At 40.6% G+C, this 24,494-nt stretch overlaps 1 protein-coding gene across 9 annotated transcripts in view; it reads left to right on the top strand.

Moving 5' to 3' along the window:
- BBX (BBX high mobility group box domain containing) overlaps positions 1-24,494 on the top strand; it is a 150,091-nt gene that overhangs the window by 10,804 nt on the left and 114,793 nt on the right. The window contains exon 1 of one of the 9 annotated variants that reach the window (XM_071433493.1): positions 22,760-22,912. The exons of the other annotated variants lie outside the window; for them this stretch is intronic. The gene's annotated coding sequence lies outside the window, so the exon portion shown is untranslated. Of the gene's footprint in view, positions 1-22,759; positions 22,913-24,494 lie in introns of those variants that run through there. 9 annotated transcript variants of the gene reach the window in all.

The raw sequence follows: 24,494 nt of genomic DNA, 5'->3' as shown, positions 1-24,494 counted from the left end.
GACAATTATTCACAATTTACTTCCTCTGTTGTATTGATTAAAAATGTGTTTTAGTGCTGACAGAGTAAACAGAAGCTCCAGTGCCATTCTTCTAAAATGGTTGGACTAAATAAAATGCACAAGTGTCAGAAGTAGAGCAAGGAAAGGAAGTTTTTTACTTTATTTCTTAGTGTGGAAGACCTTAAATAAGGAAAGTAAATTACAGATAACTAAGTGTAATGGTGGAATTTGTCTATTTCTTATTACCATGAGATGTCCATTAATATGAGAAAATTGCCCATTTGTGTGTGTGTGTTAAATAATTTTTGAGTGTTGAGTATTTCCCTTGCATCTCTTGTATGTGCTTGTGTTTGTCTGTCTCGCCTCAGCACAGTGTACCAAAGCAGCAGAGGGTAAATAAAGTCCATGGTTGAAAGCGACCCCGCTAAAATCTGCCACAGTGTGAGCGCCCTTGCCATAGTTTGGTCCTTCAGACTCCTTTGGAGGAAGCTGTTGAAGGGATGTGGATACTCAGTTGCCGATTTTGAAATCACTTTGTTTGCTGCTACTCAGGGTGGGCCTGTTGCTCAGGTGGGAGCTCCAAACAAAGCTTTTGGGTCTGTGCGCCTGTGACGTCTTCCTGGTTTTTAATCAGCAAAGGAAGATCCTGCCCTCCTGAGAGAGATGTCTAGAGGAAATGGATTATTTATTTATATAGTGAAGTGGACTCTCGAGGATGTCCCTGTCAAGCTTTCTGTTTCGCTGCGCCATGTGCTGATGGGGCCGAAGTGAGTGAGAGGATGCTGCAGTGCACTGAGGGAAGCACCTGAGAAAACTGACCAGATACTGTGTTTTGTCTAAGAAGCGTTCTGCTGGTTTCTCTGCTGCGGCTGATCTGGTTTCTGTGTGCAGCCTTGCTTTTCTGGATGGAAACAGGGCTGCATTTGACGTTTGCTGTTACTTTTCGCAGAAAGAAGGAAATCAAAATGGGAGGTGAGGTTGTCATCACAGACATCCCCATGCAGTGGGTTACATGAGAGAAGGGCACAGTTCAGATCTACAGTGGGGACAGTATGTGTTCTCTTATTCAAGGATCCTAGAGGGGGAAAAAATATCTTTGAGTGGGGGATGGTGTTTTGTGGAGCTCTAACAGGCTTTGCAGAGATTGAGTAGGGCTGAAGGAGAGAGTGGGGGCAGGCACACTGAAAGCAGGGGAGATTTCATGCCTCCTATTCTTGGCCATTGTGAGCCCCTCTCTACGTACACTCCCGTGTCTGCTGCCTTGACATTCCAGTTATACCTACTGAACTGATTTAAATCAGGATTGCGCTCAATAAACACATGGGTTAAATTGGTGCTTGTCATCTCATTTTGCTTTGGTATTTTTGTTTTTTCAGGAGCAGTCTCCATTGGTAGACGCCATTAAAATATGTTGCCCAATTTATCCTTTACACTAAATTAGGCACTACTTTTTTTTTGTTATTTCAGAGCATGCACTGTATGCCTCTACACAGTTTCTAATTCTAAGTGATTTCATGGCCTATGTGCATTTATCTAGATTGCAACTGTTAAGAAAGTTTTTATTTAGGACATGACAAATTATGCCTTTTTTTGATTGTGGCCTTTAAAAATGTCCTACTTAATAAAATTACACTCATGCACAAACACACAAATAAATGCAAATAGATTTTGCACTTAAAATAAAACTAAAATATTATCCCTAGTAAGGTAACTAATTCTGCTTAAGTGAATGCAAGCTTTTAGAACTAACAGAACTCAAACTTCTTTGTTTTCTCAGAAGAGAAGGAAAACAAATAATCTTACTCTTTCAATTTGCAGTTAGTTTCCCGGCTTTACAGGAAGTGCCATTAAGTGACTTATGGAGCAAAGACTCTGCAGATGCAATGGAAAGTATTAGTTTCAGGTAACTTAGTTCTAAACCTAATACTTGTTCTTGGTACTTCAAGGAAGACTTACCTGTTGAGTGTTTGAGCTTTGTTTACAGTTTTGACATCAAACATTTGCAATTTATTTTAATATAAATTGAGTTACATAATATTACAGTGGAATTTAGCATTGGTTTGTAATTTAAAGGCAAATTGCAATTAGATTTTTTTTTGTTAAATTACATCTAGCAACAATAACATCTGAAATGCTGATATGATTTCTTTGTTCAGAAAGAGTTCATTTGTAACAGTATCTGTTTCTGTTAAGCAGAATATATTTTTTTAGACGACTTTAGCATCTATTATCTGGTTCCTGTTTGTAATAGCAGATGCCTTGGGCAGTATCTTCTGCCATTAAGGAATGCAGAGTAGCTCACTAGGTAACACCGTGGTCATATTTTGTTGTTGTTGTTGTGCATGCTAGACCCCTCTGTAACTTCTAAAAGATAGAGATCAACAGATCTCTGTTTACACAGATACATACTTAATATTAAAAAACTAATTATTTTTAAATTGCTGTTACAAGCTTTCCATTTGACTATGTGGTATGTGATTGTGACTTTAATGGTAGAGGTGGCACTTGACAACATCCAGGAAGGAATCTAGCACTGCTGGTCAGAGAAAGCAAAACATGAAACCAGGTTGTTACTGGATGCTGCATGTATTGATAATGTGTTAGAGGGAAAAGAAATAAGGAAAAAGAAATTGGTATATATGCCATAGCAGCTCTGTGGCTGACACGAATTCTACCCCCCACCCTACCAAAATATTAATAGCATCCATGCAGTCAAAAAGCTTGATAACGTGTATTGACTCTGCAGCTCCATGCATTTTTTCTGCAGCAGGGGAACTGTGTAGCAGTATTTGTGACCATTAAGGAATGCAGACTTAGACATCCGGTAAGAGAAGAGGTGTGCTCAGAAATGCAGTGGGCCTGAGGCCTGGTAGTGCAGTTACACAAACTGTGTACAAATGCAGTTTTGCCCTTGCCTCCCAAAAAGGAGGAATTACACACTTCAAGAAGTGGTTTTATGGCCTTCACTCTCTGGTGGAAACATAGGTTTCATGATCCTGTCTTTGTCCTGGTTTTCTATTTTCTTTTGTATCAATGTATAGGGTATTCAAAGTCTCAGCAGTTATTGTGGTCTAGTAGAACTAAATATGCTAAGATTAGAAAGCTGAATAGAAATCAGAGGAAAATTGGAGCAAAGGTCAAAATGCTATTGCAGGTTGCAAACATTTAAAATGGTCAGTTTTTATAAAGAAATAAAAAGAAAACATTCCTTAAAAAATTAAAACAGGAAAATTACTGACTATTTCTTACTCTTAAGAGAACAAGCCAAAGTAAGATGAATCACTCATCCTGAAAGGGTCGTCATTTTCATTTTCACATACACTTGATTCAAGATCTGTATGAAAATAGCATAGTCATATATTTAGGTAACTTTTTTGATAGGAGTTGTTTATTACTGAAGCATTCATGTTTTTAACTGCTCTAAAACAATTAGCTTTTTTTTTAAATAAGTGTTCCAACAAAATGCTTTTTTCACTTCTCACCCACCATGCTGTTCTTGTGGCACTCCACCTGGAGAACTGCATCCAGCTCTGGGATCCCCAGTATAATAAAGTCATGGACCTGTTGGAGCAAGTCCAGAGGAGGGGTATGCATTTGATCAGAGGGCTGCAGCACCTTTCCTATGAGAACAGGCAGGGAGAGTTGGGATTTTTTGACTTGAGGAAGACATGGCTCCAGGAAGACCTTGTAGCAGCTTTCCAGTACCTCATGTGGCCTATGAGAGAGATGGAGAGGGACTTCTTATGAGAGCAGGTTGTGACAGGACAAGGGGGAATGGCTTCAAACTGAAAAAGAGTAGATTTAGATTACATATTAGGAAGAAATTCTTTACTGTGATGGGATGACTGCACTGGCTTCCCCATCCCTCATTGTCCAAGGCCAGGCTGGATGGGGCTTGAGCAACCTGGTCGAGATGACGGTGTCCTGCCCATGGTTGGGGAGTTGGAATTAGATGACCTTTAAGGTCCCTTCCAACCCAAACCATTCTGTGATTCTACAATGTTATAATTACTGCATTTTCATAGGATTGAATTATTCTTGTCCTAACTTGCTTCTTCCTCCCCTCCCCTCATAGACGCATGAAATGTTGAGGCTTTCGTTCCTTTCAGAAAATAAATATTGGAGCCAAGATTTTATCAGGAGAATTTGTATCTTTGACTGTGTTCTGTCTGAAATGTCTCAGAGAAACCTGTTAATCTGCATGTGCTTAACAGTGTTCTCCTGCTAGGTTACACTGGAATGGGCTACTGGTCAGGCTACAAAATCTGGGTATAAAATTCACTTTGGTCTGAAATCAGAGTTGATATGAACTTGTGCAATTCCACTGAGGCTGCTGAACAGAATTTGGTCGTGTTAGTCTGGGGGATTGTGGCAAAACCAGTTAAGAGACGTGTGTGTTTAAAACATTGCTGAAACTACATCAGTAGCACTTGATCAGAAGAATGAGACACCCTCACTCCTTTCTACTTTTTACTGAGGGCCAGGGGAAGAGGTGGCAGTGGGTAATGGTGATGGTGACAATCAAAACTCACTTTTTGCCTTTTTCTTTTGAGAGTTAGTCAGATGGATGAACTTAGTGAAATAATCAACCGGCAGTCCATATTTAGATGATGGGCCAGTCTTTTTTTTGGAACAATTTTAAACTGAGGAACCAGAAGCATTTCTGCAAGTGCTGAACCAAAGTAGTCTCTGCCAAGCAGTCTGCTTTTGTGGTGGCTGTAGCCAAGCACAGAGGGAGTGGAAAAACAGGTGCACTGTCTTAGCCTGAGCACTTGAAGTTTGTGTAAGGTGAACTGCAGAGGAATGTCCTTTGCAAAGTATCATACATGTTGTGCACTGTCTGCAAAACAGATTCTGTTGCTTCCCCAAGTACTTCTCCCACACACCAAAAGTGATGGGGGCAGCTTACCATATGTTTGATTTCACCTATCTCCCATCCAAAAAAGAGCTGTGCTGTTGCCCAGGAGCTGCACCCCATTAGGTGTAAGCACTGTCATGCTGAGTTCAGTGAGAACTTTGTTACAGACTTCAGTGGAAATAAAGATTCTCTTAAAAGTCAGAATTTGTGGATCTCATTGAGATCTTAAAGGATCATGTGTACTCTACCAGTGTCTGGTAAATCTGGTGATTGGCATGAATTTTCCAGTTTTACAAATGTGATTGAAAGTATACAGTAGCCTTAGAATAAAGGTGGAGTATGCTACTATAGCCTTTTCAGCTATGGAGACCAAATAAAGCAGTTTCACCATTTGCAAATGTGGGGTGGTGATAGCTTCTGCCCGTGTCAAGTGTTGTCCAGTTCCTGAAAGAAAAACTAGTTAGTGAGTAGCAGGGCAGAAAGTCTAGAAGAGTTGTCCACATTTGTCAGTTGGTTTTTTTTTTGTTAGCTCTGTCAGGATAAAATGGCAGTTGCATTAATTGTAGTTGTGTGATAATACTTGGGGAAAATTTTACACTGAGGCTTGTTGATTGTGAAGATCTAGAAAAAGATCTTTCTCTGCTTCTTCCTCTGGAGAGATAGACTTCAGGTCCACCCTACCGGAGAATCAAAACAATTCACTTTCTAAGCAGGTATATAACAAACTTTTTAAGAGTGTGTACTTTAGAACACAGGTAGTGTTGTCATTTATATATTACGTATTCCATTAAACAGCATGTTTTAGGGTGTAATAACATTTTATTCTTCTATTGTGTGCTTTTGTAGGCATCAACTAACTGCATTTTACAAACATTTCAGAACCAGTGCTACCCACCCCCATTTTGCAGTCTGCAGAGTAGACTCAGGGATATTCAGGTAAGACCAAGATGACTGGTGGTAGAATGAAGTATGGAATTCCTAAACTTCCTGCAAGTTTTTACATGACCGTTAAACTTACTGCACCGACTACCTCTTTATTACTAAAATATCTGCCCTGTGCATATTACTTTCCTCTATTGGTTGGTGAAAAAATGGTGATGAAGTGTTACGTGTTGATTTCTAGCTTCCTGGTTGAGTACTTGTGAACTTAGACTAGAGCAATCTGTTTGCATCCAAATTCGATTAAGGATTCTTCTCCACATCTAAGAGCTTGTGCTGCCCGATAGGAAAATCCTTGCAGGTCAGAGCTTTTGGGCCTGGCCTTCTGCTCTTCCAAGCCAAGGTCTCTTCTTAATGTAGTGCTGTGTGAATATTGCCTTCTGTTCTTCCTAATGCTTTCTAATGCAAATGACTTTTGCAAGGATGCATAGGCATGTTTTGTTTGCTGTACAAGATGTGTGAAGGTGATAGAAACATATTTGTGCTTGTTCTTAGAATGAGCTAAAGTATCCTATTGCTCAGAAGGACTTCGTAAAGTCAGGCTTTGTCTCTACTTACATATTTTGGTGTGTTCAGTTCAGCTCTTCAGCCAGAGCTTGTTGCTGTAAGGATTGGCACAAGTGGCCTGGAATGAAATCAGCATTGTGGGGTTTTGCAGCGTACTTTGTAATTCAGGTGCCAAGTTTGAACTTATAGTTTAGTATTGGGTCAGTAACAAGCACATCTAATGACTGTCTTTCAAAACAATTTAGAACTGAGAATCCATGGATCTTGTGCTTTCATTTCTTAGGCTAGTACAGTTCAGAACTGTGGACTTGTGTGCACCTAGGGTCTGTTTTCTCAGTTGGTAGACAGTCTTGAGCATACCAGAATCTGATTTACAGAAAACTCTTAATATCTTGTTCACCTTCTGATTTCAAATTTAACTATCTGTATGCTATACTGTGAATCTGTAGATCCCAAGGAAGTTATCTCCCATCCTTGTTCTACAGTTCTAGCTAGTGCTATCAGGTTTTTTAACTACTCACCTTTTTTTTTAAATATTATCAAATTTGCATCTTTTGGACTGAGTCTTTTCATCTCTTGGGTTTATGTTTAGGACAGGGGCCTTGCAGCATTATTCTAGTAATTCTGTCTGCAAGAAAAAAAACCCAAAACAACTGAAAAACAAATTCAAAAAAAAAAAAGCCAACAAAACAAAATATGGGAAAACAGCCTATAGATTTTAAGGAGCTTGTCCTGAAGAATGCTGGTCCTGCTTGTTGTCTAAAGAATTGATTTTTATTTCACAAATACAAAAGTTTTTTGTCCATTCATTTTTAAGAATTGTGCTTCAGTTGTGGAGAGCACAAAGATCTTTATATACTTGATTATTTTAGAGCCCAATCCTGCAATGACTCTGTCATAGCAGTCTCCTTGAGCTATTGCAGTTGCAGGATTGAAGCTGCACATGCAGCTAATCTTACAGGGGCCTGATCCTGCTCTGAGACCTTTTGGCACAGATCCTTGGGCACGTGCACAGTTCTGGGTAAGCTCTTGTGGCTTGGTATCAATTAAGCAATGGTGTAGATGGATCTCATTGTGTATTCCAGTTTATGTAGCAGTGAGGTTCCTCTTGGAAATCTCATAAAGCAGGCTATGTGCAGAAGTTGGTAAAGTCTGTAACCTGGGTGATTTTTAGAGGTGTTTCTCAAGAAATAAGATAATTAGATTCAGAACTTTCCTCTTTTGTCCTTGAAATGTAAAGCTAAACAGTTGACAGGGAAAGTAGATCAATAGGAATATACGTAAAATAAAAAACAGAAGGAGCAAGTGGCCCAGTAGTGTTTGGTTTGTTTTGTGGGTTTTTGTTTGTTTTTAAATACTTCTTTCTCCAGTAAGTACATGAATAACGTAATTAATTTATGTAGCTTCTTGGAAAGTTCCCTCAATAAAAGTTTGCAAAAGCCAAATAATGTTTTTGTAGAAAAATAAATATTCTGAGAAAATGTAAAACAAATCTTATCCTGACAGCTAGGCAATAGTGCTTCAGATGGGAACCAGGCTCAAGCCGTGTCGTGACTCTTCCTTGACCTGGAGCAGATGTTTCTGTCTCCTTGGAGAACTCACAACTTTAAGTGAAGTTGATGCCAGTCAGTTTTTGCTGCTGGTGTTCAGAATACTGTGCAATACTTTCAGGAAGTTCTGAAAAGTCATCAGGTACTTTTCAGTCTGCTGCTACTTGGGAGTCCTGTATTGTCAGGTCCAACTGACTTACACTTAGCAAGGGGAGCATGTCTAGTCAGAGTATGAGAAGTGTGTTTATGCTTCCACTGGTTTCAAAGCGTCCTGAAGAATAAGGTACTAGCTCGACTCTCTGGTACTCCAGTTAGACTGCCATGGGCTTGCAGACATGCAGAAAGTTAGCTCAGGGATCTTCCTGCTGGACTAGTAGCACTGCAGAATATAGGACTCATGAGAAATAAAATGAAAATACAAGGATGTGTCAGAATATGATTCACTTGCATCAAAATGAAGTTTCTTACAAGGTCCTAGTATTTACTTCTTTTGCACTATGGTGTTATTGAGACCTGCAGTGAGTCTGGATCAGTTGGATCTGATCCACTATGTTGCTAGAGCATGCTTTTTCTTTTTCTCTGTAGCCAGGGACTGAAGGTGGCTCTTAGATATATGTCTGCGGTTACAGTGAGACTGGCATAACATCAGGGCGCTCCAGAGCAGGGAAAAATCTGAAGCAAATAAGCTCTGGGTAAGGAGGTGTCTATATTCCTAACGTTCACAGTGAGGTAGAGAATAGTGATGCCTGTCCTGTCCTTGCAAGGTGCTGGCTGTGTTGGGGTTAGGTAGAATGTGCTCTGTGGTTCTAATTCCCTTGTCATCCAGATTGATGACTCTTCTAGATCTCCTTACCAGTTTGTCTGTCTGAATTTCCTGTAGTGGAGATTGGGATGGGTAAGGACAGCTGTGAGAGGAGCATTTTGGTGCCTTCCAGACAGTCAGGACACTGACATACCTCAGTCTGGGAAAGATTCTCAGTGTTGGAGCAGAGGTGTGGTCAGAGATTGTTGTGAACACCTATGAGCTTTGCCTTGTAAGTTAATTATGTTGTTACTAGGACCTTAAAAATATATAAGAGATAAGGGGTTGTGTGTGAGGGGATATGATGGCTGTCAGAGACAACCTCACTTCTGAAGTTACCAGGGAAGCTAGCGAGATTCTGAAACTTTTTATTTAGAACATACAATTTATATTCTTCAGGTATGCTGTGCCAGTTGATTTATAGCCTGACATTTTGTTATTGTTTCAGTCTTGAGCAAAAATTCATTCTGTTTATGGATTAAAAAAGATACTCTTGCTGCATTTGCTTTTGCTGTGGATCTGTAATTACTGTTCTTGAGTCCATTTATGAACTACTAAAGGCCTTTAGTAGACATGATTTGCTTTTGACATGAGGAAGAACTGTTCCTGTTTCAAGTCTGTTGACAGTTTTTCTCTAGCAGAAGGAAGTTCCAAGGAGCTAAGTTTGCTACAGTTAGCCTCAAGTACGCAGCATGATAGATCTCCCAAGTTCACTAAAGCAGTTGTGGGATGGTAGGGGGGAAGAAGTGCTCCCCAAGTGGTCTTACATTCTTCTTCATCTGTAACAAATCACTTGACTCCAAGAACAGACAGGAACAGGTTTTTTGAGGTTGTTGATTAGGTTCATGGAGTCACATCATCTGCAATCCTCTGTGCTCTTTCAGTTTTGCTATTTGGGATAGCAGAGGTTTGGCTTAAATAAAAAGAGAAACTCATCCCTTCCCAGTGACTGCAGCTGCTGTTGTCTTTTGCATCTCCACAAAGTAGGTGTGAGAAATTGCCTGTCAGAGGGGCAGAAGGCAACATGTGAGATGCGAGGATGAGGATCCATGCATCTTCACCTTCTTGTTACTGTGGTGGAAAAGTCTTTCTATTCCAACTGTCTTATTCTTCTTTGGAGAACTTGACTCATTCATTAAGTTGGCCATGTATGATAGAGGTGGCTGGACGAGGAGAGGAAAAACGTAAAACAGGAAGCCAAATTGCAATTAAAAAGTCAATACATGGAATAGGGTCTTTCGGGAGAACTAGACATGTTATCACCTTATAAAAAGTTAAGCATAAATGTAATTCTTCATAAGACTGAGGTTGTTGTTTGGTTTCAAAATTGCACCTGAATGCAAGGATTTTTGGTCTAAATTTGTATTATTTCTGTGTGGAATCTATTTTGAATATGTGAAATTTGCTAGTGGTGACAAGTATTTGATCATAATGTTATTTTAAACTTGTACACATCAGCTTCCAAAACTTAGGACTCTTGACAGATATTTAAATATTTAAAACACCCTCTATAAGATTACTAAATCCAGCAGTTCAACTATATAAACAATGCTAGGGATAATGAACCGGAAATATTCAAAATGGCATAACCTCTACATAAATATTTCTCTCTTATTTCAACATTCACCAGGGTGAATCGCAAGAAAAGTAACTCCCAAACATTTATTTGTTTTAACTCACTAGTTTACTGATGATCCAAACTTTCAGGGAAACCCATGAAGTCCCACAAGGTGGCAGGAGCTAACTGTTCTATAATAGACCATTATGTGATCTAAAGGAAAAGAAAGATAATAAACTCATTTTGCTAGTGGCATGCATTCAGATCATAAGCCGGTTAGGCCAACATTTCAAAACTCCACCTTTGTGCTTCTTAGACTTGTGAATATTTTTGGCAAATGAATAAGATTCTGTCCTCAAGAATCTTACTTCCAGACAGAAAATTCAAGCATTCTTACTTGGTCAACAGAACAGGAACTTTCTTTTCAGTAAGTGGTGGTAATTTGCTTATAACGTGCATTGTCACTGTAAATGGAGAATGGGTGAATCCATTCAGGAACTTGGTGATAATTGACATTCCCAGTTTAATAAATTGACAGTGAGCATCTCCAACTTACACATTCACATTGACACTGTAGGAATGCTGATCATGAGGTGGGACAAAGGGCTGAGGAACTGCAGAAGCAAAAGAATTCTCTGCTGCTTCAGTGAGGCTGCAGAGATATTTTACTTTGGAAACTGAAGAATCAAAATATCACTAAAAGTGTTAGAGTTAGGGGATTATTGGCAATAATAGCTTATCGTAACTAGTGAGACAGTATTGGCTAGTATATAGGACATAAGGCTGAAATTTTGTTTTTCTTTTCCCAGTGCCCCAATCTTTATTTAGGCTGCTGGAATTCTTATTCTGCTTTTCTCGCTTTTATTTCCATATACCTGTTGATGGGCCAGCACTTTCCTGAAACATTCTGTGATCAGCAAAAAGAGCAAGGGGGTTAGTCAAGTATGTCTCCTCAAAAGCATGATTTAAGACCTGTGGTTATATCCCCATGCTTGCTTAACCTTGCACTTTGAGTTCCAAGTCTTGTTTTTAAAAAACCTCTTTGGACTGCCTTAGAAATCCATGGACTGGAGGGTTTTAGTTGGCAGAAGTAACACTGAAAGAAACAGTAGTAAGATGAAGTGGTTATCTCTGATTGAGTGGACCACAAAGTGTTGGTTTGAGACTTGTGAATCTTGTGATTTGTGTTTAGAGATTTTATTTTAAATCAGCTGATGTCCATTTTTGAGGTTTTTTTGAGTGAGAGGACAAATATGTACATTAACCAGGTTATTTTTGGGAATGTGAACAGTGCTGCTTATGTGGACAGACAGTGCAATTCAGTAGGACTAAGACGAAACATTCAACAGAAACAATGCAAATCAACAGATTCAATAGAAACAGTGCAGTTCAGTAGGACTAGGTGAAACAGCTACCTAAAATTAGGTAGCTTTCTTAATCAGCAGACAGATACTACTACAGATAATTCAACTCTCATAAGAAATTTAAAATTCCATGCCACTCCGTGTCAATTGCTTGTCATTATGCTGTAGAGAAAGTTTCTAAACCTGTGTTATGGGGATGTCTGTAGTAGCCGTATAAGGTCAATGAAGTGAAAATCCTTCCATGCCTGATATAAAATAGTATTGATGAAAGGAACTTGCTACACAATTGATTTTAAATGTTTTTGACTTACAGACCTATTGCACTAGTGTGTTGTCCCGTAAAATACCTACACCTCACTAGTGACAGGGGTGATGGGATGAGATAGAGATGAGCATTCTCAGCAGCTGCCACAAAGACATAGCATAAACTATTGTCCTGCCAAAATATGTGAGCTTCAGGAACATTTATTTTTATAACCCTATTTGCAGGAATGCTTGAAATTTAGAAAAACCTTTGGGTTTAGAGCTAACCTGAGTAATTTTAGTGGCTGCAGTCAGATGATACTTATAGTTTCAAGTGAAAATTCTGTGATTTTCAATTGTTACACCTTTCATTTGCCTCTAATTTGAAAGAAGGCCTAGTTTTTACATAAAAATCTTCAAATAATGATTAGAAAGTAAATAATTACCAAGGATTCAGCATTTGATGGATGTACTAGTGAGAGTTGTTCAATGCAGTTGAAAAGGTGCATGATTCACAGCGTAATGTACCAGTAGGATCAGGACTCTCAGCTGCGGATTATTAAGTAATTGCTGCTTATTGAAACAAGCCTGGCTATATCTGTCATTTCTTCTGTTTGAAATTTTCAGTCACACAAGTGAGGTAGATGCCTCACTTCCATTGCAACTCAGAAGCAGTGGGTCACTTATACTGATGTGAAATACTTGAAAAAAACCCTACATACCTGTATGTAAATATGATGAAAAAATCAGTTTGAGACTTTAAGATGGAAGATCATGTATTACTGTGGTGTCTGTGTTCAATGGTGTTAGGTGTAGTTCCAGTACGCTGCAAACGTGGATGTTAATGTGCCTTGCAGAGTTTGCTACTGCTGCCTCTTCAGACTGGGTGGCAGGGTAAAGTTGGATTCTTACATTTCTTTATGCACAAAAAGTCAGCGATCATGATAATGATTTTCTAACCCAGGGTTAGAAAGAGTAGTGCAAGGAACTAATTTTAGTTTAACCACACAGTCAATACAGAAAAAGGCTCTGGAGTGTATAGTGGCATATGTCTTTTTGGGCAGAGGAGTAGCTTTCCAGAGAACAGTGGTTCTGGGGGATGGCGTTTCTTAGCAGTGGCAAATAAATGGTAATGAGAGATACCTGCTTTGTGGTGTACTTAAAATTGTCATACTGAACTGGGAGGCTTAGGTTATTGAATAATTTGGCAATTGATGGCAATTGCTGTATAACTCCAAATTAATTGCAGTAATACTAGAGGAAACAGGTGGGAGATGAAGAGGACTGCACAGGGCATGTGTCCCTCCAACATAGGTATATCTTCTTCCAGGGAACCCAGGGTCTTCCCTCCCTATCTACCAAATCCTGTCTTAAATGCCTCAACTGTTTGCTGAGTTTGGTTAATTCAGGGACAATTGGAGTTGCCCCATCTGCCAGATTCCCTGCTGAAGTGCTGAGTGCCCTCTATTCTCTGTGACCAGCTTGGGAATGCAGGGTATCACTTGCCTCTGGTAAATGTCCAGCTCAAGAAAGAGTCTAGCCAGACAAATGGGCAAATATATACTGCCTGTTTAGTAACTAAGCCAAGAGTTCTATGCATCCCTCCCAAGTCTGATTTGAGGTCTAGAGAGTTGGCTGTGCAGCATGCAGGGTCTTATGAAGAAAAAGTGGAGAGAGTCTTCATTATGAAATTTTTGGGAACACCTTGCTCAAATGTAGCATTTAAAAATACATGTTGATAAAACCCAGCGTCATGTCAAATCTTAAGAGTATGTCTCTACGTGGTTTTGTGGTCACCCAAGGGTTCTTTCAATAAGGCAGAACAAGTATCAGTAGGGGTTTGGCAGTGGTTTGGCAGTGATAGCATGGAGCTCTGTTACGTGCTAGTTGAACTTGCATTGAGTAAGGGGAGGTTAGATCATGCGGAGTGGGGCTGTGCTGCTGCGCTTGGAGTTCCTGGTACTTGATTTGTTGGTTTAAATCAGGTTGCTGTTTCTAGGAGCTACCAAACTACTGAGTCTCTGGGGCCAGTCACTGACAATTGGTGCTGATGAGACAAGGACATGTCCTGGACATTGCTTCAAGAGGCAAGATCTGGTTAGGCTTTGGTAACAACTATCCCAGTGCTAGGAGGTTGCAAATCCTGTTTGTGGATTTCTTTTAGAGCACTGGATGTTGAAAACAGTACTTTCTCTTGGGAAATGATTATTCAATTAACTGGGTATTTATTTGGATAATAAGTTATGTTGTTGTTGAAAGTGAAAACTAGTTGGGGGTAAGATCTGCTTATTAGAGGGCTTGTTCTTGGGTTTTATAGGAGTGAGAGAAGCAGGGGAGGATGAGCTTACTGCCTTTGGTGCTTGGGGTAGAATTTTTGCCCCATTTTTCTGCCCTTCTGTAAAGAAGCTGTTATTGAAAACTGGAGTCCTTGGTAATGTATGGGAAATACAGAAGTAAGCGCTAAGGTCTCAGCGCTGAGACCGAGTTACCTCTGTTTCTCTAAAGTACCTAGTGTTTACCAACCCATTTAGTATCAAGGCTGTGTTTAACATTCTCCCCAACCCTCCCTCCACTCTCTGGTAGAAAAAGTAACATTAAAAAATGATAGAACAATTAGTGTGCTGGAAATTTGCATAGGTATCTCTTGATAAGGAGTTAATCTTTGTGCATTGGTTTACAAGTGATGCTGTTAAATTCACAGGCCACATGTTCACCCAAGCAAAAGATGAAATTGTAATACTGGAATCACTTTAATATAAATGTAAATGTTGGAGAAGATGTTGAACTACACCAAATCACTTGTTACTACAGTCTCGTGCTTCTAGAGGAGCACACTTACCCTTGCTCAGGTGTTTTCAGCACCAAAGCTAACAGTTGCTTTTGTTCTCCTGACTTTTCCTGGGCTATACCAGGGTCCCAAAGAGCAGCAATGGTGATCAGCTAGTTGAGAGATGCAGGGATGCAGCTGATGACTTCTCTAGAGTTTAATAACAGCATCTTGGAGTTTTTGGTCTCCTATGGGCCATTGTACTGCTCTGTTGCAGTTCAAAGTGCAGTGGTGGAAAAGTATCAGTGGGTCTCTGCAGCAACTGCACTTGACAACATGATGTTTTTTGTACAAAAAGCTCTTACTGTGAACCTGTGTTTAACTTAAGGAGTGCTGGACAAGTGCAGGAATAGGACAGTGTGTATGACTGTCAAGCCAATGTTGTACCTTGAAAAGTATAGTGGCTTTTCTGCACATAGAACAAGGACATATGTTGCGTTGGGGTCTGTAAAGCTCCTTTGCTAAGGAGTAGCCTATCTTAAACCTTTTCTTCCTGTCAAAGTTAAAAACAAAAAAAAAAACCAAAAACCAAGTGCTTGTATATGTTAATGCTGTTACTGTATTGTATTTATACGGGCAGCTATCTAACATGTAGATTGGAATCTGTGTTCCTTGCATCCATGCTGGAGTGGCAGGAAGAGACCCACCCTCTTCTGTGGTGTTCCACACATGTATTTTAGACTTCAGTGCAAGCATCCTGTATGATTTTTCTTTATGAAGAGATCTGCTGTATTTCTATGTGCAATATCACTTTGCATACTTCATTAACTTCTGGTAAGTGAAGCTAGAATGTAGAAAAATAAATTGGTTTGGGGAATTTTTTTAGGGGAGGAGTTGCATTTTTGAAGTAAAATACAAATTTTTACTTTTGGTAATCTGTATTTTTGTATTGTCTTGAAGTGTTGTGTAGTAAAAACTTCTTTTAACCCTGAGTCCCACACAAACACTGTGGAGAAAACCACGGACCAGAGGATAAAATAACACCTTTCTTTTAATTGAATGAGAAGAATTTCTCATTTAGTTTTAGATGGTATGCGGACAAAACATAGAGAAGCTTTTAGAGGAGACCATTTAATAGTCACGGATTCACATCTGGCTTCAGTGTCAGGTTGTTAGACAAGAGCAGACATCATCACAAGGGATGTTACAGCAGATATTTTGCTCTGGTATAAGAAACAATAAGCAGCAGAAATTCCTAGGGATAGTTGAAAATTTTTCTTTTTTTGCTGGATTTTCATGTTGGCTACTGCATTCATATGGTGCATTCATATGGTGCATTTATATGGTGCATTCATGCTGGCATAACCCCCTCTTCCTCATGTTTCCAGAGAGGAGTCCCCTGTCCTTGCTCACAGCTGTGTGGCCTTGGCTGGGGCCAGCCATCCTCCTGCAGCTCTGCTTCCCAGGGATGGCTGTGCCAGGCCAGCTGTTTCCAAAACCATCTTGTGTGCTGATGTACCCCTGCAGGCACCCTGGGGCAGGGTGGGCTCTTTCTGCCAGAGGGCAGGGGTGGCAGGGGAGGCTGTGGAGATGGGAGAGCAGCCGTAGGTTAAAGCAGCATAAGGACAGCTAAAGGTCAGGCAGGGTTTGCTCTTAAGTAAAACTGAATGAAAATTATTTCCCTGCTGCTTTTGCTGCCCTGCTCACTTTTCCAGCAAGCATGTTTATGGAGGAAAATATAACCTGAATATGCCAGGAATGGGATGGCAACCCACCTGCAGGGACCTGACCTCTCCTCCATGCTTGCTCCCTCTCACTCAGTGCTGCCACAGAGACTGATCTCATCTCCTGCTGTGGCTGGTGCAGCTGCCAGCTGTCCACAGATGCAGACAAAATATATTTCTTTAAGTCACTTCCCTGTTTTCTGAATCTTGCCCACTTTGTTCTCCAACTTTTTCCAGTGCCTACAGAGGTCTGTCGGGTTGTTGGGCCTTAAATGTAAAAGGAAATCTAAAGGTCACAGATTACATCCCCAAACAAAGCTAAACTTCAGAATTCTGACAGAAGTGACACCAGTGGGATCAAGCTCCAAAAATCTGAGCTGTAGTTCTGGTGTTCAGGTTTCACATGGCACTTGATCACTGTCTTAATATACAAATGGATGCCCAACTTGGCCTTTCTAATGTGCAAGATAATACTGAAAGCTGAAGAAAATTGCAAATATATCCTGAAAGCAGAACTCAAGCTTTTGTAAGGGATTTTCAGCATTTCATTAAAATACGTTAAATTGGAAAGATTGATTTTTATATATATTAGGATTTGAATTCAGTGAAGTACTTAATGAATGATATGTGAAAGTGGAGGGAGTGTGGGGCTTTTTTTCCTCTGCAGAAAAGATGACAAGATTTGGCCCAAATACTGGAGGATTCTGTAAAAGCAATTATACATACTCTAAAGGAAATTTCAAATAAATAGTTGTGTGTAGTGGCTGTTTCTAATTGGGCTTGATGTTTTACCACAATTAGTTTTCCATTTAGGAGGGAGGATAGGAACTATAAAACTTGATGTAAATTAGCAGAGTGAAATAGTTTTCTTTTCAACTGCTCTTTGAGTCTTTGCATACTTCTTTTAAGCATATGTTTAGAAAATATTGCAGCAGTACATCTAAGAAGAAAACTGGGTTGTTTTGGAAATCAGAAGTGTATGTCCTAATAAATTGTTTCTGATAAAACTAGAAAATAGAGAAGATTATACTAATGGAAGTTTCTTTTTGAAACTTGGGATTGCATTTTAACCTCATGGAGAACAGCTGTCATTATTCTTAAAGTCAAAACTAGACAAAACCCTCCTAATTTTAAGAAATTTTGGTACTGGTAATGTGTTGGTGGTTTTTTGCTGCAAGTAATATGTGAATTTACATTGTGAGAAGTAAACTTCTGCATCTGTAAATTTGTCAGTAACTTGTTCTCATAATTCTAAAAAGGGGGCAACAGTAATAGGATTTTATTCTGCCACACTGTATGTAGTATCTGAGTACCTTCCACCTATAGCAGAGAAGACCTGGGATTTAACTTCTCAGGATAACAGTGTGGGGGAGGGATAAGAAGAGACAGCATGCTGCTTGTTGGCAGGATTTTTGGCTTGGGTATTTTGTGCATTATTTAGATATGATGTTTGTACCTGAAGTTTTTCTGACGTTTGAGATATGTGGGTATGTGCAGTAGGTAACAGGGCAGTGGCTTTCTATTATGGAAATGTGCTGTTAATGTACTGCATAGGTCAGAAAGCACCACCATGTCCATGTGCATATGTGAAAATATTGGATACAACTTCTTAGAAGTGCTGAGATCCAGGAATCATAAAAATGGTGATTCTGCTATTTCTGAATACACAAATTGTCAGTTTTCTGGAATGTTTTATCAATTAATGTATCTGTTTAGTGTTATGTTAATTGTGTGGTATTTCAGTATTATATAAACATTGGATTGGGAGATTGCATCTGTTTTGAGGTGAATAGTGACTTTGTTTAAATTTAGTAATTAAAATTGTATTTCTTCATGGAATTGGAATAAAATGTGGAGCTTCAGTGGAGATGCTACTTTATTAGTATTGCTGCAATATTCTCTATGTATATGTGAGCACAGTTCAGATCTGAATTTTACTGGAGGTGGGCTTACAATAGTAGACTGAAATTGCAGATTTGATTGGAGAATTGTTTGGATGTCTTCACTGATAGTCACTTCCAGGTTAAGTTGGAGTGTATTAATTATACTCTCAAGATATATATTTGTTTCATTAATTGCGTTGTTTGCTGCTCACAACACAGGTGTGAGCTGCAGTATTTCCTTGCTATATAGCAGGGGAAAGCCTTCACCCAGGCAAGATTAATCAGTGTTACTTTTTCTATCTTCTTTGACCAAATCTTCTCCATCCTGGTCACTAGTAAGTGATTTTAATGCTCAATAGGTACCCAAGCAACAAGCCAGGAGAAGATGTCATGTCAGTTCAGGACAAGATAGATAAACTGATGGAATAAATGTGTGATCAAACTACCCCTGGCTCGTCTTGTTTTAAATAAATCTGGACACAGTTTGGTGCCTAATCTCCACCTGTCATTAATGTAGGGAATGAGAGGTGAGAAATCGTCACATAGAAATTTATTTTGACAGCTGTAATTTAAGCAATACAAAGCATCAAGTTAGTTTTAAAACAGTTAACTGAAGGTGCTTGGACTTCTAAGCGTGTTCATACCCACACATTTAGTGCTTGCTTCTTCCTTTCTTATGCCTTCTTGTGAGGTAGATTTTTATCTAGTAGCTAAAGGATGGTTCCATTTGACCATTTTCAAGCTTTAAAAAAATTTGGATCTCCCTGCAAGAAAAAAGCTGACACAATTTAGTGGGTTTTCATCTTTTCCAAAATTACTTTAAAGACATTAAAACATTGTCCTGTAGATATATGGATGCCTGAAACAACGAATGTAAGCCTACCAACAGACTCATCTTCTTAGTTTCTTTGGCAGACCTGTAGGAAGTAATGAGTGCAGTGTTAAAACCTTCTCATGTACTGCTGTATCTGTGCTGCAGTGGGAGACCTCTGGACAGGGTAATAACACTAGTCAGCAAAGATAATGACAGAAGTCTAACTGTTTGGTACTGTTAAGCACAAACTGTTTTGCTTTGGAAACAATGGTGGCGTAACATGACTTTTAAGAGTCCTGGCTGTGAAATCATACTGAAATGGTAAACTTTGATTTTAAAATGTACTTGTTCTTTTCTTGACCTCAGTCAAGGAGACTTAGAAGAGACAAATGAGCAGAGAGTAATTACTCGAAGTACAAGCAGATGCTACTCTTGTTTCTCAAGGAAGTTTCTTGCATAGAAAGGCAGGGTTAAAGAAATGGAGCTTTTTGTACTGAAAACAATGCAATACTTTAGCCTGTTTTTCCAGCTTTTTCTTTGTATAACCTGTCATCTTAAGGATGAAGTGCCTTTAAAAATAAAAGACTGAAGTGGGCTGGTAGAGGAGGGTCTTTCAGAATAGTTTAAAGTCATGTGCAAAATAAATAGCAGGTTACTTAAAAAGATGTGAGAAAGTTTTATTTTGTTACCAAGTAAAGACTGAATATGTACCTAGTTTTTAAAGATATGCCTTAAGTGATCTGTTAGTTAACCTCATAACAATGGTCAATTATATTTATTTGCTACTAGAAGTACTTCTTTTAGGGGAAAAAAAAAGATGCTTCTGTTGTTTTTGAGGTTGCTGAAATAAATTGTCCGCGTTTATCATGTCAGGAGTGCCAGAGACTGCTCGTCTGTATCTAGTCAATTACTTTCAGGTGTACCTGTGTACCTGAAGTGAAAAAGTAGAGGGGAGGAAGGAGGCTGTAGTGTACACTGTAGCAATGCTTACCTGACCAGTGTTGGTGAGGACTAAGAAGTGCCCTTTCAAAACTAAGTATCAAATTGAGAAGCAGAGGGAAAACAGCGCTCATTGCTGTAGCATCTCTTCTATACAGCAGGTAGGAAACAGCTTCTCTGAAATACACAGAATAACTCTGAGATTGGTGGCGGGCTTGTGAGCTCATTTATCTCAAGTGTTCTGGACTCCCAGTGCTGTGAGTAATGCGGTACAATTGTTGGTTTTGATTTGAAGAGAAACCCAGGTATTTATGTAACAATAATTGTATCAGAAAACACAGATACTTTGGGAGTATCTTTACTGTTTCTCTTCTTTACTAATAAGAGCTCTTACCTGTATTTTCACCTTGTCTCCTGTTGGTCCAAATACCACCGCAGCACAATATTCCATGCAGGTTTTGTGGTTTCTTGGCTTAAATGCTCATTAAATCTGTTTTGCTGGGTGTGTAAATCACATTTGCAGTTTTGATACAGTTCTGGCTTTAAGATGTATGTTTCCTTAGTAAGGAAGCAGCTGTATATCTCTCCAGTGCTAATAGTTTCCCCCAAAAAGAATCATTAAGTACTCATGGGAGTAAAACTAGTGTCTCAGTTTATGATTGAAAAGGGTTAAAGCTGCCAAACTACAGGGACACTAGTGCAGAAATGGCATTGATATTAAGGTGGATAGGATGTGGTTTGTTGCTGCTTATCTGCTGGCTAGCCTAGCCTGCATGCTGAGATTGAGGCTGCCTTTAGTCTCCTTGTGGCTGTTGTGATGTTGCTGCAGCACCTGAAGATCCCGCTCCAATGAGGCTTTGCATCCGCTCGGTCGGAGCTGACTGCTCCATCGGAGGAGCCTGGAGATGGGGATGTATGTCTGCATCAGTGACCTTCAGCTTACAGCCTGAGGATTCAGTGTAACTGCAGTCACCACAGGCAGGCTGTGATCTGGGAAGCCTTGGGACAAAGGCACGGGTCCTGTCTGTCCACTCCTGGAAATGAAGGCCACAGGCTTTGGAGAGAGGCCAGGAGAGAGGTGTGATTGTGCTTCTAGCTCAGTATGGATTTGTCTACAGACTGAGTATAGGACATAACTTTGAAACAGTGTCAAAAAGTGAACAAGCCTCAGTGAATTTAAAAGGAGTCATTAAATACTTTCTTAGAAGTTGTTGAGTTTCATAATCTGGAATGGAATCTTCCAAATGGGAGTTAGACATGCTACAGGTTCCTATACTGAGCAGACGAGAGAAAATACATGAAAGAAGTGGTAAAAATAAAATTGGTTGGCCACCTTGCCTCTGTTTTCTGTTTTCCTGTCAGTATAATGTAGTATATAATATATAGTATTATGTATTATAATATAATCCCATCAGATGTGATTTTTGCAAGTGTAAGAATTTCACTTAAACTGATTTACTGTTTCATTTTGGCCCTGTATCTGCTCTGTACCTACCAGTCCAAAACACCCTGCATCTTGCCATATAGAGCTAATGGGACAAAACATTAAGACCTGAAAGAGGGCAAGACAAGTAAAAACCATGCAGTGTCCCTGCTTACCTCCACCGCCTCATTTAGAAAAGCCCTAAATGCATGGGGATTGTCTCCTTTTGGCTGAGAGGTATAGGTCAGATCCTAGCCGTGCGAGTGTTACAAACATCCACTGCCATGCTGTTTCCTGTTACGAATTTTAATTATTACTTTGAAACATTTGCTGATGGCTCTCACGGTAGTCAGTTAACCCTCCCTTGTGTTTTTTTTGCTTTTGTTTTCCAAGCTCACGTTTATTTAGAATGCTATATATGACTGTTTTCTGCGGGGATTTTGTAACGCTGTCCTAATGACCCAAACCAGCCTTACTGCTGAGGAACGTGGGGGTCAGGCAAGAAGCAGCCCGACTCTGGCACAGGCCAGGACGGCAGCACCAGCCTTCCCGGCGTTGCCAGCTCCCGCAGGGAGCGAGCTTCCGTGGGCTGCCTTCCCGTGGGAACGGGAGCCCCGTGGAGGTAGAGAAAGCTCTTAAAGGGTGGGAGATGCTGTCGAGGTTAAGCCCTGCTTGGAGTCAGTTTGAGTTTTAGAATGAAAAGCCTCTCAGTTCTTGAAGCTGTTTTCCTAAAGAATCCCTACCTTTTTCTTTAAACTTCATCAGAAGAAGTTATTTACGCGCTAGACGCGGCAGTTCAGTCTTTCAGAAGATGCCATAATCTGTTGCTTTTAGCACGCCGGAGGAGTTCCCGCAGTTGCAGAGCAGGAGCGTTGAGTCCGTCCCGCAGGACGTGCCCTTTCAAACCGGCTCACGCGTGATAGCGGGCTCGGCGCCCACGGCAGCCCTCACCCGGGCCGGGGCGAGCAGGGAAGCACCGGGGGCGAGCAGGGAAGCATCCAGGGCCTCTGCGGGGCGGGGGCTGTGGGGCAGCAGGGCGGGCGGCGTGTGGGGGCCGCTTGCGCAGGGCCGGTACCTGTGCGGCGAGTGCGCTGCGCGGGGCTGCCGCGGGCCTGCGCTCCTGGCGAGGGGGTGCTGGCGTCCGTGTCAGCCCCGGCGCTGGTATTTCAGTAATGCGGTGCTGGTTGCTCATACTGCCAAAGCCAAGCTATAAGCAGCGAGTCTTTGCTCCACTTTTCCTCGCTCCGTGCCTCCGCTCCGCCCCGTCCGTGCTCCCCGCGCTGTGAGATCAGCTTCCTGCTTTTCGTTTCCCTCGGAACAGCGCTGTTACTCCTCCCCCGAAAGAGTTATTTTCATCGGGCTGGAGTTAATGTCTGAGTGTGGCTGCGGGCTCTGTTTGTGACAGGCGAACGCCGGGCTGGAGGAGCGGTGTGTCGCGGTGGTCGTGCTGTGTTGCCGAGCGCCAGGGCAGTGGGCAGGATGGCAGAGCGCTGCGCCGCGAACGCTGCTGTGCCAGCTCTGTGAGCGGGACGGCAGAGGAGGTGAGTGCCGCTCCTACCTCGCGTGGGTCCGGGCAGTTGTTGAAGGAGGAACCAAAAGTCACAACCTAGCCCGGGTCAATAACAAGAGACGAGCAATTATGTTGTTACCGTCTCCAATTAGATGGTTTTACTCCTACTAATACTGTAATGGAGTATACTCAGGAAATGATGTATTCTGCTGTAGCAAAGATCTGTAGTCAATAAAAGTTCATAGTTTGTAAGTATCTGGTTTTTGTCATTGAAAAGTATGAATAGGTATGACACAAATACAGCCATAAAGGACAGATGATAAAGGTAAAGTTTACTCTAAACAACTTTAAAAACCCACTTACGTTATTTCAGAACTTCTGGATGGATTGAGTAATGCAAGAGAAGAGACCTTACAGTGGTTTAGTAATAACTGTGGATCTAGAACAGTGTGATGTATTTGAGGGAGTGATGTGACGTTATAACATGGAAATAAAATTATAAAGAGCAAAAAAGAAAAAATGCTTTTTACAGTTGCCAAGCATCCTTCAGAAAGGAAGCCAGGTTGGTTTAGAGAAAAGTGTTTGTAATGATCTCAGATGCAACAGGTGGACAATTTCTATGGAAAGGTGTCTTCTTACATTGTTGCATTGGATTTTTAAAATTATTTTTCTTTACAGAATGGAGAATGTAAATATCACAGGTTCATTAATTAAATTTCAGCTTTTCAAACAGATGAGCATCATTCTCTGTATTCCCCCAAATATAAGTTCTAAAATTGCTAATCTGTAACTGGTGGTAGGTTAGACAAGTACTTTGTATTGTCATATTCTGCTTTTGCTGTGGTTCTTTTTTTTTACTAGTGCCTGTTAACAGATTAATGGGACGACTTTGTTTGCTCTGGCCATGATGCTCTGAGTGGTTTCGCAGAGGACTCCTCATGGGAAGCCACTCAAACACGCAGCTGTGTTGGGCCAGCCTGATGCTGGATGATGCCACCACAGCTACAGGGCACTGTCTCAAGGTCTGAGCTGCTCCCCAGATGACAGGGGACAGTAGTAACAAATCAAAGACCTTGATCAGGATCATCTGGGGCCTAACCAGAACTGCTTGTGCTCATGATCCAGACAAGGGTGTGTGATTTGAGTAGCTGTTTTCTGTTCTGAGAAGTTTAATTTATTGATTGTTCTATAAAATGAAAGACGTGGAACCCTTTCTTAGATCTTACAGTGAAGTTCTCCAGTAGCCTTGCTGAAAGCCATTCTGGAGAAGCATGTGTTTTAAAGTTTGATGCATTGTGGTGAAAAATGAGAGAGGTACAGTAAATTAGAAATTGGGGGTTGATTTCTGGTAATATTCTTGATGATGACTAACTTGCCATTTTTCCTTGGTGGAAATTTGCTCTGCTTCTTACCAGCAGCCTTATACTTTAAGGGGTCTTTCAAGAAGGCTGGAGAGAGACTTTTTAAAAGGGAATGTAGTGATAGAACAAAGGAGCATGGCCTTAAGCTAAAGAAGGGTAGGTTTGGACTAGATATTAGGAAGAAATTTTTCACTGTGAGGGTGGTGAGGCACTGGCACAGGTTGCCCTGAGATGTTGACCTATCCCTGGAGG

This window comes from Agelaius tricolor, unplaced genomic scaffold (assembly GCF_023055355.1).
Source record: "Agelaius tricolor isolate 1412-34295 unplaced genomic scaffold, bAgeTri1.0.p SCAF_9, whole genome shotgun sequence".
Classification (NCBI taxonomy): Eukaryota; Metazoa; Chordata; class Aves; order Passeriformes; family Icteridae; genus Agelaius; species Agelaius tricolor.
The sequence above is the reverse complement of the archived record's forward strand: the minus strand, read 5'-3'. Positions and strand labels throughout refer to the sequence as shown.